The sequence below is a fragment of the Maylandia zebra genome, linkage group LG6 (genome assembly GCF_041146795.1).
Source record: "Maylandia zebra isolate NMK-2024a linkage group LG6, Mzebra_GT3a, whole genome shotgun sequence".
Classification (NCBI taxonomy): domain Eukaryota; kingdom Metazoa; phylum Chordata; class Actinopteri; order Cichliformes; family Cichlidae; genus Maylandia; species Maylandia zebra.
In genome coordinates, this window is record NC_135172.1 from 12859686 (window position 1) to 12874652 (window position 14967).

Genomic DNA, 14967 nt, shown 5'->3' on the forward strand with positions numbered 1-14967 from the left:
TCAGCTGGAGAGCCTGACCAGGAGGAGTCGAACATTAACTCAGCTCTTCCAGGGCACCCTGCAGACTCGGCTGTTGGCAACAACGAGGGATGACGTGAACGCCAAACAGGAGTCCATCACAGGTCAACTGCAGGTATGCGAGTCAGACCTTCTGAGGAGGGTTTCACTTTTCTCTCTTCTTTATAATTGACTCTTTTCTCTCTCTTTCAGCTCCTTGTCTCAGAGTGGGAGGGGTTTGAAGCACAAAGGGAGGAACTTGTCGTTTGGTTGGCTGATATGGATGTGAGGTTGACCAGCTGACAGGAAACACCAGTGAAAAACTGAAACAACTGCAGGTGTGGGCTTGTTTTGATATGACATATATTTGATATGATACATACGTCAGAGACATTGTTCTAAACTGGACTAACCAAGGACCATGAGTACAACATGAAACGTACATTACATAGCGTAAGGCTGAAGTTCATTGATCATTTTAATCATAAACTTGTTGTTGAAATGTTTTTACTGAACATGCAAACATCTGCTGATGAAAATGTGTTGATTTATTGGTCTGTTATGAAGCTATTGCTATTTCTAATGTGTTTTATCACTTTCTGATGTTTTATTAATTAAACAATACATGTAGTATTTGTTGTGTTATCTGTAGCTATAGTATTTATATATATTTATTTATAGTATAGCAAATATATTTAATTATTACTGTTTAAAACACTAATATGTGACATGTATTAGTAGTGATGTTTTGCTGAGGGTTAAAATGCCTTTTTGTCTTTTGGTAACTACAAAATGACAATAAACCATTAATATATGTCTATGCTGTGCTCGTATTTATTTTACCCTACTCAAATTCAATTTATGATGCATTTTATTTTGAAAGATTTAAAATGGTTTTTTAAAGAACCACTCAAAAAAGGTCCTTCAAATGGTTCTTTTAAAGAACCATTTGAAGGACCTTTTTAAAAATGGTTCTTTAAAGAACCATTTTTAAAAAGGTCCTTTGAAAAACCATTAAAGGTGCCCCAAAGAACCATTTCTTGATGGTTCTTTGGGGCACCTTTAAAGGTTCTTCAATGAACCACTGAAAGAAATGGTTCTTCAAAGAACCATTGTTTGAAAGGTTCTTTGTGGCACCAAAAAAGGTTCTTCTATGGCATCAGTCTAAAGAACCACTTTTGGTTCCAGTTGGCACCTTTATTTTTCTGAGTGTAAATCAAAGCTAACTGTACACTTGATTTATAAACTTTGATGAGAAAAAAATCTTTTCTTTCTTTCTTTCTTTTCTTTGTTATATCAGGTCTAATGCGAACACAAAACACAAAGCTGAGATTTTCTCTGTTTAGAAATCACATTAAATCTGACAGTTGTTAATGATTCATATGTAGAAACACTTTCATGTGAATAAAAACATTCAAACTGTTATTATTGCAAATTGTGACGTTTGTAAGAATAGAAGCGGTGGCTGATTGTTCTCTAGTGTTTGTGTGTGGATCAGTGTTGTTCAAGTTACTTGGAAAAAAGTAATTAGTTACTTATTACTGATTACTTCTCAAAAAATGTTATACCGTTACATTACTGATTACTTAATTTCAAAAGTAATTATTTACTTATTACTTAGTTACTTTTTGGTACACACCTGAATACTTAATAAAGCAATAGACCTTTCAGCCCAGTTCTATTTTTATGCATAATCCATCATATAAAAATTCAGTCAAATGGAAAAGTCTCTTTTTAAAAATTGTTTTATTATTTTTAATCTCTTAATTTTAGGGAAATCGCATCAAGCAAAAATGTAATTCTATACAACAGTTTTTAAAAAAAAACTATGTGAAAAAATCTATTTTCACCTGTTTAGCAGGAGTGGGGCCGGTGGTCATATCAGTGGGGGATCTGGTGGTTTCTCTGTGAATTTCCGTTCCCATGGTAGCGTGCTAGGTGCTTGTTCAGATTTGAAGTGTAATTTTTCGCAGAGTGTACAACGGACGCTAATGTTTTTGCCACTTTTTACAGAATAACACTTGAAGTAATATAAGTACTTCCACGCTTTTAACGCTGCATGGTCGTACTCTCTCCTGCACTCCATATTACCCATTGTTGATCTACGCACGTCTGCTGTTGCCACGTATATGAACACGCATGATCAGCACAGCGCACCAGGTAGAATCCAGTTTTCAGGCCCCTCTTCTGTGGAATCAGCTTCCAGTTTGGATTCAGGAGACAGACACTATCGCTACTGTTAGGTCTGCACTCGCAGGCTCCACTAGTTCAGAGATTTATCACCATGAACGAATCAAGACGATCAGAGCTCGATCGGTTTTAAACTTGCAAGGGAAGTGTCGGATCCGGATCTTGGAGCTACAAGCTCCTCACATGATCCCAGACAACTCCAAAAATCCAGCGTCCCCAAGCAGGCTTTTATTCAGTGACAATAGTTACACAAACACCCATGGTAAAACCCTATTGTAATAATTTGTGATAAATAAAAGTAGAGTCTGGGGAATATTTGATGAAAGCTTATTGTGATTAATGCTGGGGTGAATTTCAAAGTTGATGTGACGTCTGTTTGAAGTTGGTGTGTTATGTGTGTGAATGTGTTACGTCAGCCAAGAAACGAGATTAGATTAGGACATTTGGATAGGGGATTTTATTCCCACATTGATTAGCAGGGTTGGACTCGGGCACCAGATAATTTAACTGTGGAATCGACAGTGGTGCTTTTAAATTTATTTAAATTATTTAGGACGGGGACGGTAATCCCTAGGAGCGCGGTTGCTCAGCGTGTGGCATCGACTCCTGATCACAGATGCGTGGTCAGGCCTGGCGGCGTCCAGTTAGCCCGAGTGGCGCCCGCGGGACTTCGGGAACCCATTAAAAACCAAGTGGTCAAGGACCACTTCTTTACCGTGCTGTTTGAGTAAAGAGCGGGCCTCAGGTGTGACCATTTCAACGTGGCTGACAGGTAAGCTTTAAGTAAAGCTTAAAGTGGGATATTTAGGACTTCCGGTCAGCATGCGACCCGAATAGACGCAGGAACGAGCTGCTGTGGTGAACTTAACTCCGCTTTGACCAGTTTCACCCCTTCAACTGCCACCTTTAAGTCGCTTACACTCGTAACTACTTTTCTAGTGTTTTGAACACTTTTGACCCTTTCCAATGGCTGCTAAGAGTGCAAAAGCGAACAAAAAGGAGGACGCTAGCTTAACACTGGAGGCTATCACCACGCTGCTCCAGCAGCACCGAGAGTTGGCATCTGAATTTAAGACCTCATTTAACGCCCTCGATTCAAAACTGGACCAGGTACGACAAGCCCAAGAGGAACAGGCCGAGAGAGTTTCATCCTTGGAGCTTGCAACTGAAGACCTGAGCCAACGTGTCGCTGACCTTGAAAACACGTGTGCCGCTCTTCGCGAAGACAACAACCAGCTAAAGAACAAAGTCACTGACCTGGAGAGCCGTAGCAGGCATCAGAACATCCGCGTCCTTGGACTGCCTGAAGACACTGAAAGTGGGCGCCCCACTCACTTCTTTTCCAACCTTCTCTGTGAGTTATTGGGCAAAGAAATACTTCAGTCTCCACCGGAGCTCGATAGAGCGCACCGCTCCCTCGCAGCGAAGCCGCCCGTGGGACGCCCACCTCGCCCGGTGATCATCCGCCTGCACCGATACCAGATCAAGGACCTCATCATCCGAGAAGCTAGGAGGAGAGGGAAATTCGACTACCGAGGCGTGCCTATCCGAATTGTGGAAGACTACAGCCCCGAGGTCCTCAATCAGCGGGCGCAGTACAAGGACATTATGTCGGAGCTCTACGGGCGAGGCCTGAGGCCGGCTCTCCTCTTCCCAGCACGGCTTCGCATAACGCAGGCCAGAGGCGCCAGAAAGTTTTTCAGCTCCGTGGACCAGGCTCAACAGTACATTGAGAGGCTCCCAAAGGCTCCGGAAGCCCCGTGAAGAATTATTACTGATAAAACAATGGCACCAAATGCAGGTACCAAACATTCCATATAGGTATGGAGGCGCAGTCGGGATCCACGTAAGACGTTGCTTTTCCTCTCCGAGTGTAGCGATGTAGTCTGAGTGCTATAGCACTGAAATGCTGATTATTACTTTAATTTAACTCGATAATCTTATTTTGTTTTCTTTGTTAAATAAGGAGACAACCTCATTGACTTCTACCCGTTGGCTAATGACGTAATACCTGTTGCACGGAGACGGGGAGTTTTGTTATCTACTCGTAGCCTTCTGTCTGTTCTTATTCAATAATTCAGTTATAACGGTAGTACTTATTGAACTACATCATCTTTTTGTGTTTGGTTGTTTGTTTACATACTTGGACTCTGCTTTGAAACACTCCAGCAATTACATTTGGACTTGGTGGCTGATACAGTTTCGAAACTTAACAGTATTATACGGGGTTTCAGCTTACTATGCTATGGCCACCGGAGCAGTGGTTCGACTGCTTCAATACCTAGGTTATTGGTATCATAGACAGGAGGAGTAACACTCTAAATATGTTAAGTTTGAAGAGCTCGCTGCTTGTTCTTGTTCTTTTTTTTGGCAGCCATTTTCTGTTGTGGGGAGGGTTTGGGGAGGGTAAGGGTCACTGCTTTGAACCTCATACACTGTTCTTTTTTTTAACCTGTTCTGAACTAATTTCCACCCACTGTAAAGTTATTCTGTTCTTATCATCTAAGGCCAGTGTGCATAGTTTCTTTGCTCTACAAATCAGATGAGTCTGCAATTGAACTTTCTAAGCTGGAATGTTAAAGGTCTAAATCATCCAGTCAAGAGACGGAGGGTTTTGTCACATGTTAAACACCGTAACACTGACGTGGCTTTCCTGCAGGAGACCCACGTCAGGGCCTCTGATAATGTCCGTCTCTTCTCCCGTTGGAGGGGCCAGTGTTTTCACTCACTTTTCCAAGCTAGGGCACGTGGGGTCTCTATATTGGTCAGGCAGAACATTCCCTTTGAGGCCCACAATGTCATAGCAGACAAATATGGTAGATATGTCATAGTCATAGTCCTCAACATGAAGAAGAAGGCTTTCAGGAGCAAAGTGAAAGAGGAGATGAAAGCAGCACAGCGGGAGGTGAAACGCTGCCTGAGGGAAGCAAAGGACACCTACAGGAGGAAGGTGGAGCAGAAGTTGGAGAGGAACAATATGAGGGAGGTCTGGAATGGTGTGAAAACCATCACAGACCACAACACCAAGAAAAGCACAGTGGGGGGGACTGTGGAGAAGGCAAACGAACTCAACAACTTCTTCAACAGGTTTGACCAGCCCACAACCCCCCCACCCTCACCCTCACCTTCACTACAGAGTCCTCTCCCCACTCTCCTGCCTCCCTCGCTTCCCCCCCTTCCTGACACCATGACACCCCCCTCCTCCAATCCCTCTCTCAGCAGCAAGACATCTCCCCCCCTCCCCTCCTCCCAAACACCTCCCAGTGTCACAGTGGATCAGGTCAGGAGGCAACTGAGGAAGCTTCGCCCCAGAAAGGCAGCAGGCCCAGACAAGGTGTGTCCTAGGATGCTTAAGGCGTGTGCTGCTGAACTTGGGGAGCCGCTACAACGAGTCTTCAACCTCAGTCTGCGACTGGGGAGAGTGCCCGCCCTATGGAAGACATCCTGCATCGTCCCGGTCCCCAAAAAGAACCGGCCCAATGAGCTGAATGACTTCCGACCGGTGGCACTGACGTCACATCTTATGAAGACTCTAGAGCGGCTCTTCCTCAACCTCCTCCGACCACAGGTACAACATGCCCAGGACCCACTACAGTTTGCATACAAGGCGGGTGTCGGAGTGGAGGATGCCATCCTGTACCTCCTACACAGAGCCCACTCACACCTGGATGGGGGAAAAGGCACGGTCAGGATCCTGTTTCTTGACTTTTCCAGTGCCTTTAATACCATCCGGCCCTGTATGCTTCAGGAAAAACTGAACAGGATGGAGGTGGACCCCTGCCTGGTGGCTTGGATCTCCGACTACCTCACCGACAGACCACAGTACGTCAGGCTGAAGGACATCACGTCTGACACTGTGGTCAGCAGCACAGGAGCACCACAGGGAACTGTGCTGTCCCCTCTTCTCTTCACCCTGTACACCTCTGACTTCTGCTACAACTCTGAATTATGCCATATTCAGAAGTTTGCAGATGACACGGCCATCATGGGGTGTATCTGGGATGATCAGGAAGAGGAGTACAGAAGTCTGGTGAGGAACTTTGTCGCATGGAGTCACACAAACCACCTGCAACTCAACACCTCAAAGACTAAGGAACTGGTTGTGGACTTCGGGAGGTCCAGAGAAGGTCCACTGCCGGTTCAGATAGAGGGGGAGGAGGTGGAGGTGGTCAACAAGTACAAGTACCTCGGGCTGTGGGTGGACAATAAACTGGACTGGTCATGCAACACAGAGCACCTGTATAAAAAAGCCCAAAGCCGACTGTACTTCCTCAGGAGGCTGAGGTCTTTTAACATCTGCAGGAAGCTCCTGAGGATGTTTTACCAGTCGGTGGTTTCTGGAGTACTTTTCTATGCTGTGGTGTGCTGGGGGAGCAACACAGCAAAGAGGGACTCATCCAGGCTGGAGAAACTGATCAGGAAGGCTAGCTCTGTGGTCGGCATGAAGCTGGACACTCTGGTGACAGTGGCAGAGAAAAGGACATTAAAGAAACTGATGGACATTATGAACAATGCTGGGCATCCTCTGCACACGGCCATTAACAATCAGAAGAGTCTGTTCAGTGACAGGTTGCTTCTCCCCAAGACAAGAACTAACAGACTTAAAAACTCCTTTGTCCCACACGCCATCAGACTGTTTAACTCCTCTCTGGAGGGGAGAGGGAGGGGAGACAGGAGGACAAAGGAGGGGGGAACAACTAAGCTGTAGTGCCTCTTCACCTCACTGTACAATACCTTGTGCAATACTTTTTGTAAATAGTCAACAGTGCAATAGACTCAATACTTGAAATGTGCAATTCACTTGTATTTTTATTTTTTTATTCCTATTTATTCTATTTATCCCCTTTGTATATTTTATTTATATTTGTCTCTGTATTTATATATGTGTGTGTGTGTGTGTGTGTGTGTGTATATATATATATATATATATAACAATTCTGTAACTGTAACTTCGGTCGTTGCTATGCTTTTTTTGGAAGTCGAATTTCCCAGAGGAACCCACCCGAGGGATTAATAAAGTTCTATCTTATCTTATCTTATCTTGTCAGTGGGAAACTGTATAACAGTCTTGTTGCTCTAGTAAATGTGTATGCTCCTAATACAGATGACGAGAATTTCTTTAAACAACTATTCTCCTCTTTGCCCGACTTAAATGTCTACTCTCTTTTTCTGGGGGGTGATTTTAACTGCTGGTTAGACCCAGCCCTGGATCGCTCATCCACTAAGAGCAATGTTTTAAGCAAATCTGCATCTGTCATTCATGCCTTTCTATCAGAATATGGAATGTGTGATGTTTGGCGTACTCTAAATCCTCATAAAAGAGATTACTCCTATTTTTCACATGTGCACCATACATATTCAAGAATTGATTACTTTATCATTGACACTAATTGTCTGCAGCAGGTCCACTCCTGTGCCTACCATAGCATAGTTATTTCAGATCACGCCCCTCTTACTTTGTCTCTGTCTCTTCCACATCCTCCTGTTAAAGCTGCACAATGGCGTTTCAACTCGACCCTCCTGTCGGATGAAAATTTTGTAAAGTTTATCCAGGATGAGATACGCTTTTACTTTGCCACCAACTCTTCCCCAGAGACTTCCAGCCTTGTCGTATGGGATGCCTTTAAGGCGTATATCAGAGGCCAGATTATTGCTTATTCGGCAAGAATTAAAAAACAGTCCACCCATGAAAGGAACAAGTTAATGCAACAGATTAAGGAGACTGATGAACAGTATGCTCTCAAACAGAGTCATGAAATATTTAAAAAGCGTGTAGAACTTAAAACAAGACTTGACCTACTCACAACGTACTCGACTGAACGTTTACTCTTACATGACAAATCCAAATTTTATATGCATGGTGACAAACCTGATAAATTACTGGCGAGCCTTCTAAAAGGTTCTCGGGCAAGGCAAAGTATTCTTAAAATTCGACAACAAATTCAAATTCAAATTCAAATTCAAATTTTATTTGTCACACACACACAACCATACACAGTATGACATGGGGGTGAAATGCTTGTAGCTGTACAATGCCCGACCATTAAATGACAGAAGAAAAGTTTTACAATATTTACAATTTACTACAAAAATTTACAAATTAACTTAGGAATTTACAGTAAAAATGTGCAAATAGCAGAAGAGATTATAAAGATAAGGATTGTAAATTATAGGAATTATAGGATTATAGGAAATGTGTGGTGGTGCGTGTGGTGACGTGTGTGAGAGTCCAGTCTTATAGTGACGTGTTTGGGAGAGTCCAGTCCTACACCTGGTTCAGGGCCCGAATAGCCTGGGGGAAGAAGCTCCTCCTCATTCTCTCTGTTTTGGCCTTAAGGGAGCGGAAGCGCTTCCCAGACCTCAACAGTGAGAAGAGTCCATTGTTGGGATGGGAGAGGTCCATCATAATCTTCCTAGCTTTGGACTTGCACCGCTTGGTGTAGATGGACAGCAGGTCAGGGAGCTCTGATTGAATGATGCGTTCTGCCGAGCGCACCACCCTTTGCAGATCTCGTCTGTCCTGCTTGGTGCTGTTCCCAAACCAGGTGCAGATGTTTGACGTCAGGACGCTCTCGATGGTGCAGGAGTAGAAGTTCTTGAGCACAAGATGGCAACATAGTCACAGATCATGAAAAAATCAATGAAGTGTTCAGGGATTTTTACTCACAGCTTTACACCTCAGAGTCCCAAACTGACTGTAATGCAATTAATGAGTTTTTAGCTAAACTTAACATTCCTGAAATTCCAACAGAACTTAAAACAAGGCTGGATGAACCCATCTCCCAGTTAGAAGTTTCCTTGGCTATAGCTTCGATGCATTCTGGTAAGTGTCCAGGTCCGGATGGCTTTCCGTCAGAATTTTTCAAACACTTCTCTTCATTACTGTCCACGCAGCTTAGTGCAACCCTCACGGACTGCAAGGAACAAGGATCTCTTCCTCAATCATTCTATGAAGCCTATATTACACTTATTAAAAAGAAAGGAAAAGATCCGTTGGAATGTGCCTCCTATAGACCCATTTCTCTACTGAACACAGACGCTAAAATATTAGCCAAGATACTTGCCCGTAGACTAGAAATAGTTCTTCCAAAAATTATTTCGAAAGACCAGACAGGCTTCATTAAAGGTCGTCATTCATATTTTAACATAAGGAGGCTATTTAACATAGTCTACTCCAGCTCTACAGACTCTGATGAATGTGTGGTCTCGCTTGACGCTGAAAAGGCCTTTGATCGAGTTGAGTTTGATTATCTCTTTGCAGTCCTTGATAGATTTGGCTTTGGAGCGAAATTTACTTCATGGATCAAATTACTCTATTCTCAACCATCTGCTACAATACGAACTAACCTCCAATTGTCAAAACCCTTCAAACTTCACAGAGGCACACGCCAGGGATGTCCTCTCAGCCCCCTGCTTTTTGATCTGGCCATAGAACCCCTTGCCATTGCGTTCCGCAGTTGCAAAGAGGTACACGGCATTTGGAGAAACAATACAGAACATAAGGTCTCGCTCTATGCAGATGATCTCCTGCTCTTTATTTCTAAGCCCTTAGCCTCACTACCATCTGCATTGAATCTGCTTAGTCAATTTGGTCAGATTTCAGGGTATAAACTGAACCTTAATAAAAGTGAGCTCTTCCCGCTAAGTAGCAAAGCCAGTATGTTAGACTTCACCTGCTTGCCCTTCAGAGTTGAAAGGACAAAAATTACATATTTGGGAATCACAGTGACAAAAAAACATAAAAACCTTTTCACAGAAAATGTGAGTGCATTGCTGAACCAAGTGAAGCGGTCCCTTACCCACTGGACACCACTCTCTATGTCTCTGGTAGGACGTATCAATTCAATTAAAATGACCATTCTACCCAAATTTCTATACCTTTTCCAGGCCATACCCATTTTCATTCCCAACACTTTTTTCAATAAGCTGGACTCTGTCATCTCATCTTATCTATGGCAGGGTAAACGCCCAAGGCTCAATAAGATGCATCTTCAAAAATCTAAAATTGAGGGTGGGTTTGCACTTCCCAACTTTCGTTTTTATTATTGGGCTGCTAACATACGATGTTTGGTGTTTTGGTATTTTTACCATAATCGGAGTGGTTGTCCTGACTGGGTCACTATGGAATTGCATAGTGACAACAGTATATCCTTACTAGCTGCACTTTGTTCTCCACTCCCATCCTCTTCATTCAACTTCATTCCCAACCCTGTAGTGGTGCACTCATTAAAAATATGGGGCCAGTTTAGGAAATATTTTAAACTTTGTGACTTCTCCCTCCTCAGCCCCATTGCATCTAACCATTTCTTTAAACCTTCTACCCAGGACGGTGGGTTTGCGGAGTGGCACAGAAGTGGAATAACTTGCTTTAAGGACCTATTCATAGCCAACAAACTAGCATCATTTGAACAACTTGCTAATAAATATATTCTTCCACCATCACACTTTTTCAGATACTTGCAAGTCAGGCACTTTATTTGTTCCCAGATTTCAGGCTCAAGCCCTTCACCAGAGCCTACACTACTAGAAACTATTCTACAACTCAATCCAACCAATAGAGGGCTGATTTCCTTGCTTTACAATAAAATGTTAAATTTGACACATACCTCTTCATCCAAGCTCAAGACACTGTGGGAAGAAGACTTAAACATGACAACCTCTGATGAAACATGGGCCTCTATACTCAAACATGTCAACACTACATCACTATGTGCCCGCCATTGTTTAATCCAGTTCAAAGTGGTGCATAGAGCCCATTTCTCAAAATCCAGATTATCCCGTATCTACCCTGAAATCACTCCATACTGTGACAGATGCAAAACTGCTGAAGCCTCACTGGTCCACATGTACTGGTCTTGTCCCAATCTCACTCAGTTCTGGTCAGAGGTTTTTCGTACCCTGTCCAGAATTCTCAGTGTGACGCTGGCCCCCGGCCCCCTTCTTGCTCTGTTTGGCATCAGTGGGAATGAGGTGCTTCTACCGGCCTCTAAAAAACAGGCATTATCATTCTGTTCCCTGTTGGCCAGAAGGGCAATCCTACTGAGGTGGCGGGACGCTGCCCCTCCCACTCACAAACAGTGGTTATATGACCTCATGGCCTGTCTAAAACTGGAAAAGATAAGACACTCACTTCAGAACTCCACTGGGAAATTTCAAGACATGTGGGGACCCTTCCTTGATGCTTTTCAAAATCTATAAGAATTTTTCAGCGAACTCTCTTAAGTCAGGTGTGGAAATACAGTGTGCGGGTGCAGGCAGTGACCTGGGTGGGAATGAATGGGATTGTTTTGCAGGGATTATGTTACTTTGGGATATATTATACATTTGTTTATATTCTTTTTTTTTCTCTTTCTTTCCCTTTTTTCTTTTTCTTTTTTTTTCTTTTATTTCACAGCCGAAGATACATTTTTGGACTCATTTCACAGCTTAAATGTACTACTTAACCTTAATGTACAGACCACCTGGGTCTGGGTGCAGTTCCCCCCTCCAGGGGCAAGGGTACCTAGACCCGGTTCGTAGAGTACGCTTGGGGAGTGTGATCGTGTGTACAGCGTCTCTTTATGTCTGTCTCCACGTTGGTTGAGTGTGGAGTAAGTGCATATGAGAGCATGAGGGTGGGAATGGATGTTTGTGTCTATATGTCAGGTTGGGTATCAGACGCCACCTCTCTGGGGACATCTCAGGCCCTACAAGGTTTGGAGGCCTATCTCCACCCACCACCACTTCCCCTGCCAGTGGCGGACTCCCTCAGGTGTCGGTGCGTTGGTGGTTCTTTGTGTCTGGGGGTGGGCGTCCGGGTACACACCGGCTCACTCCTTGGCGGCCGCTTATCGGGGCCTGGAGCCTGGGGCTCGCTCGGGCCACTTCGGAGGTGGGGTGCCCCCGGCCTCTCGGCCTGGGGCTCGGTCACTCAGGCACAGCTGGCTGCCGGCGGAGCTCACGGGCGCGTCACTGCAACTCCCCCTGGCTTCTGCTCCGTGGCTGCTGAGTGAGCCCTCATCTGGGACTCTCCTCAGCTCTTACTGGGACAGTGGCGCGGCTGCCCCTCTGTTGGTCTTCCTTGGTCTGTTGTGTTCTGGGGGCCTCTGGATGTCTGGAGTTTTGATCTCCTCCATACCTGCTTCATGCCCTGGTGGACGGGGCTGTGGCCCCCCCCCCCACACCCTCTAGCAGATCATTACATGGAGAAACCTTTGGAATGCAAGCATGCTGATCCACACAGGTATGCACACAGGTGTACACACGGATATTCACAGACGCGGACTACAGCTTTCTTGGCTGCTGCCTCAAAGCACATTGTGCGCTGTCTATCTTGCGTGCTGCACAATATCGTTTATTATTTAGTATCTACTGCTAGCTAGTTTATTGTGATGGTGCCGTTTTTTTTATTATGTTGCTCTTTGTTGTTTGCTTTCTCTTCTGTTTTTTTTCTCCATACAGGTGACCCAGGTGTTTTTTTGTTTTTTTTTGTTTGTTTTTTTTCTTTCTTCCCCCCCTTCTCACCGTCTCTTCTCCCCTTTGGTTTTCTTTCTCTCCCTCTCTTTCTTTCATTCTTTCTCCCTGTCCTATCCCCCAGTCATGTCTGTCCCGTTTGTAGCAACTGTAAATAAAATAAATTCATAATTATAATAAAGGTCAATCAAATGGACCAATATCGCAAGGCCATGATGATCCACTTGGTAAAATAAATCCGCTTGGCATCTTTCTTGGCCTTAAGACAACAATTCTGATGGCTATAGATCCAAACGGGACACACAAAAAAAAAAAACCCCTTAATGTACAGATCATCTGTAATCCTTCTCTTTTCTTTCTGTCTATATGTATAATATATATGTTGATGTTTATGTGTACAAAAGGAAACCTCTTAATAAAAAAGACATTGTTTAAAAAAAAAGTGGGATACTTAGACGCCGGTTAAGTGGAGCTTCCTGTTAAGCTGCGGGAAGCGCTTATAAATTAACATAAGACTTAGAAATCGGCCCGCTGTCCTGGACAGAGAACGGTCAATTGAACAGCAAGGTGGGCAAACCTGGGCTTAGAGGCTTTTAAATCTGTCGAAAAGGTAGGATGACCGATATCGGAGGCAGAGGAAGTGACGTTGAAAATGTTTGTTTTCTCTTTGATCTTTTAGTAGAATAAGCGGTTATAATGCACACTTTCTTACACATACTGAAAAAGTGCTCATGAAGAGATGATCTGTTGTGAAAGGTGACTTAGAGTGCAGTAAAAGGTCAATGCATGCACGCTTATGGTCACAGATATTACGTAGATTTATTTCTAGGGTAGAGGTGAAACATTTTGCTTTGTCTTTGCTTAGCAAGTAGTGATGCAGAAGGTGTTAAAGATATTCATGCCATGAATAAGTCGACAGGAAACATATGGAGAGTGAGACACCTACAGTGGGGCAAAAAAGTATTTAGTCAGCCACCGATTGTGCAAGTTCCCCCACCTAAAATGATGACAGAGGTCAGTAATTTGCACCAGAGGTACACTTCAACTGTGAGAGACAGAATGTGAAAAAAAAAATCCATGAATCCACATGGTAGGATTTGTAAAGAATTTATTCGTAAATCAGGGTGGAAAATAAGTATTTGGTCAATAACAAAAATACAACTCAATACTTTGTAACATAACCTTTGTTGACAATAACAGAGGTCAAACGTTTACTATAGGTCTTTACCAGGTTTGCACACACAGTAGCTGGTATTTTGGCCCGTTCCTCCATGCAGATCTTCTCGAGAGCAGTGATGTTTTGGGGCTGTCGCCGAGCAACACGGACTTTCAACTCCCGCCACAGATTTTCTATGGGGTTGAGGTCTGGAGACTGGCTAGGCCACTCCAGGACTTTCAAATGCTTCTTACGGAGCCACTCCTTTGTTGCCCGGGCGGTGTGTTTTGGATCATTGTCATGTTGGAAGACCCAGCCTCGTTTCATCTTCAAAGTTCTCACTGATGGAAGGAGGTTTTGGCTCAAAATCTCACGATACATGGCCCCATTCATTCTGTCCTTAACACGGATCAGTCGTCCTGTCCCCTTGGCAGAAAAACAGCCCCATAGCATGATGTTTCCACCCCCATGCTTCACAGTAGGTATGGTGTTCTTGGGATGCAACTCAGTATTCTTCTTCCTCCAAACACGACGAGTGGAGTTTATACCAAAAAGTTCTACTTTGGTTTCATCTGACCACATGACATTCTCCCAATCCTCTGCTGTATCATCCATGTGCTCTCTGGCAAACTTCAGACGGGCCTGGACATGCACTGGCTTCAGCAGCGGAACACGTCTGGCACTGCGGGATTTGATTCCCTGCCGTTGTAGTGTGTTACTGATGGTGACCTTTGTTACTTTGGTGCCAGCTCTCTGCAGGTCATTCACCAGGTCCCCCCGTGTGGTTCTGGGATCTTTGCTCACCGTTCTCATGATCATTTTGACCCCACGGGATGAGATCTTGCGTGGAGCCCCAGATCGAGGGAGATTATCAGTGGTCTTGTATGTCTTCCATTTTCTGATGATTGCTCCCACAGTTGATTTTTTCACACCAAGCTGCTTGCCTATTGTAGATTCACTCTTCCCAGTCTGGTGCAGGTCTACAATACTTTTCCTGGTGTCCTTCGAAAGCTCTTTGGTCTTGGCCATGGCGGAGTTTGGAGTCTGACTGTTTGAGGCTGTGGACAGGTGTCTTTTATACAGATGATGAGTTCAAACAGGTGCCATTCATACAGGTAACGAGTGGGGGACAGAAAAGCTTCTTACAGAAGACGTTACAGGTCTGTGAGAGC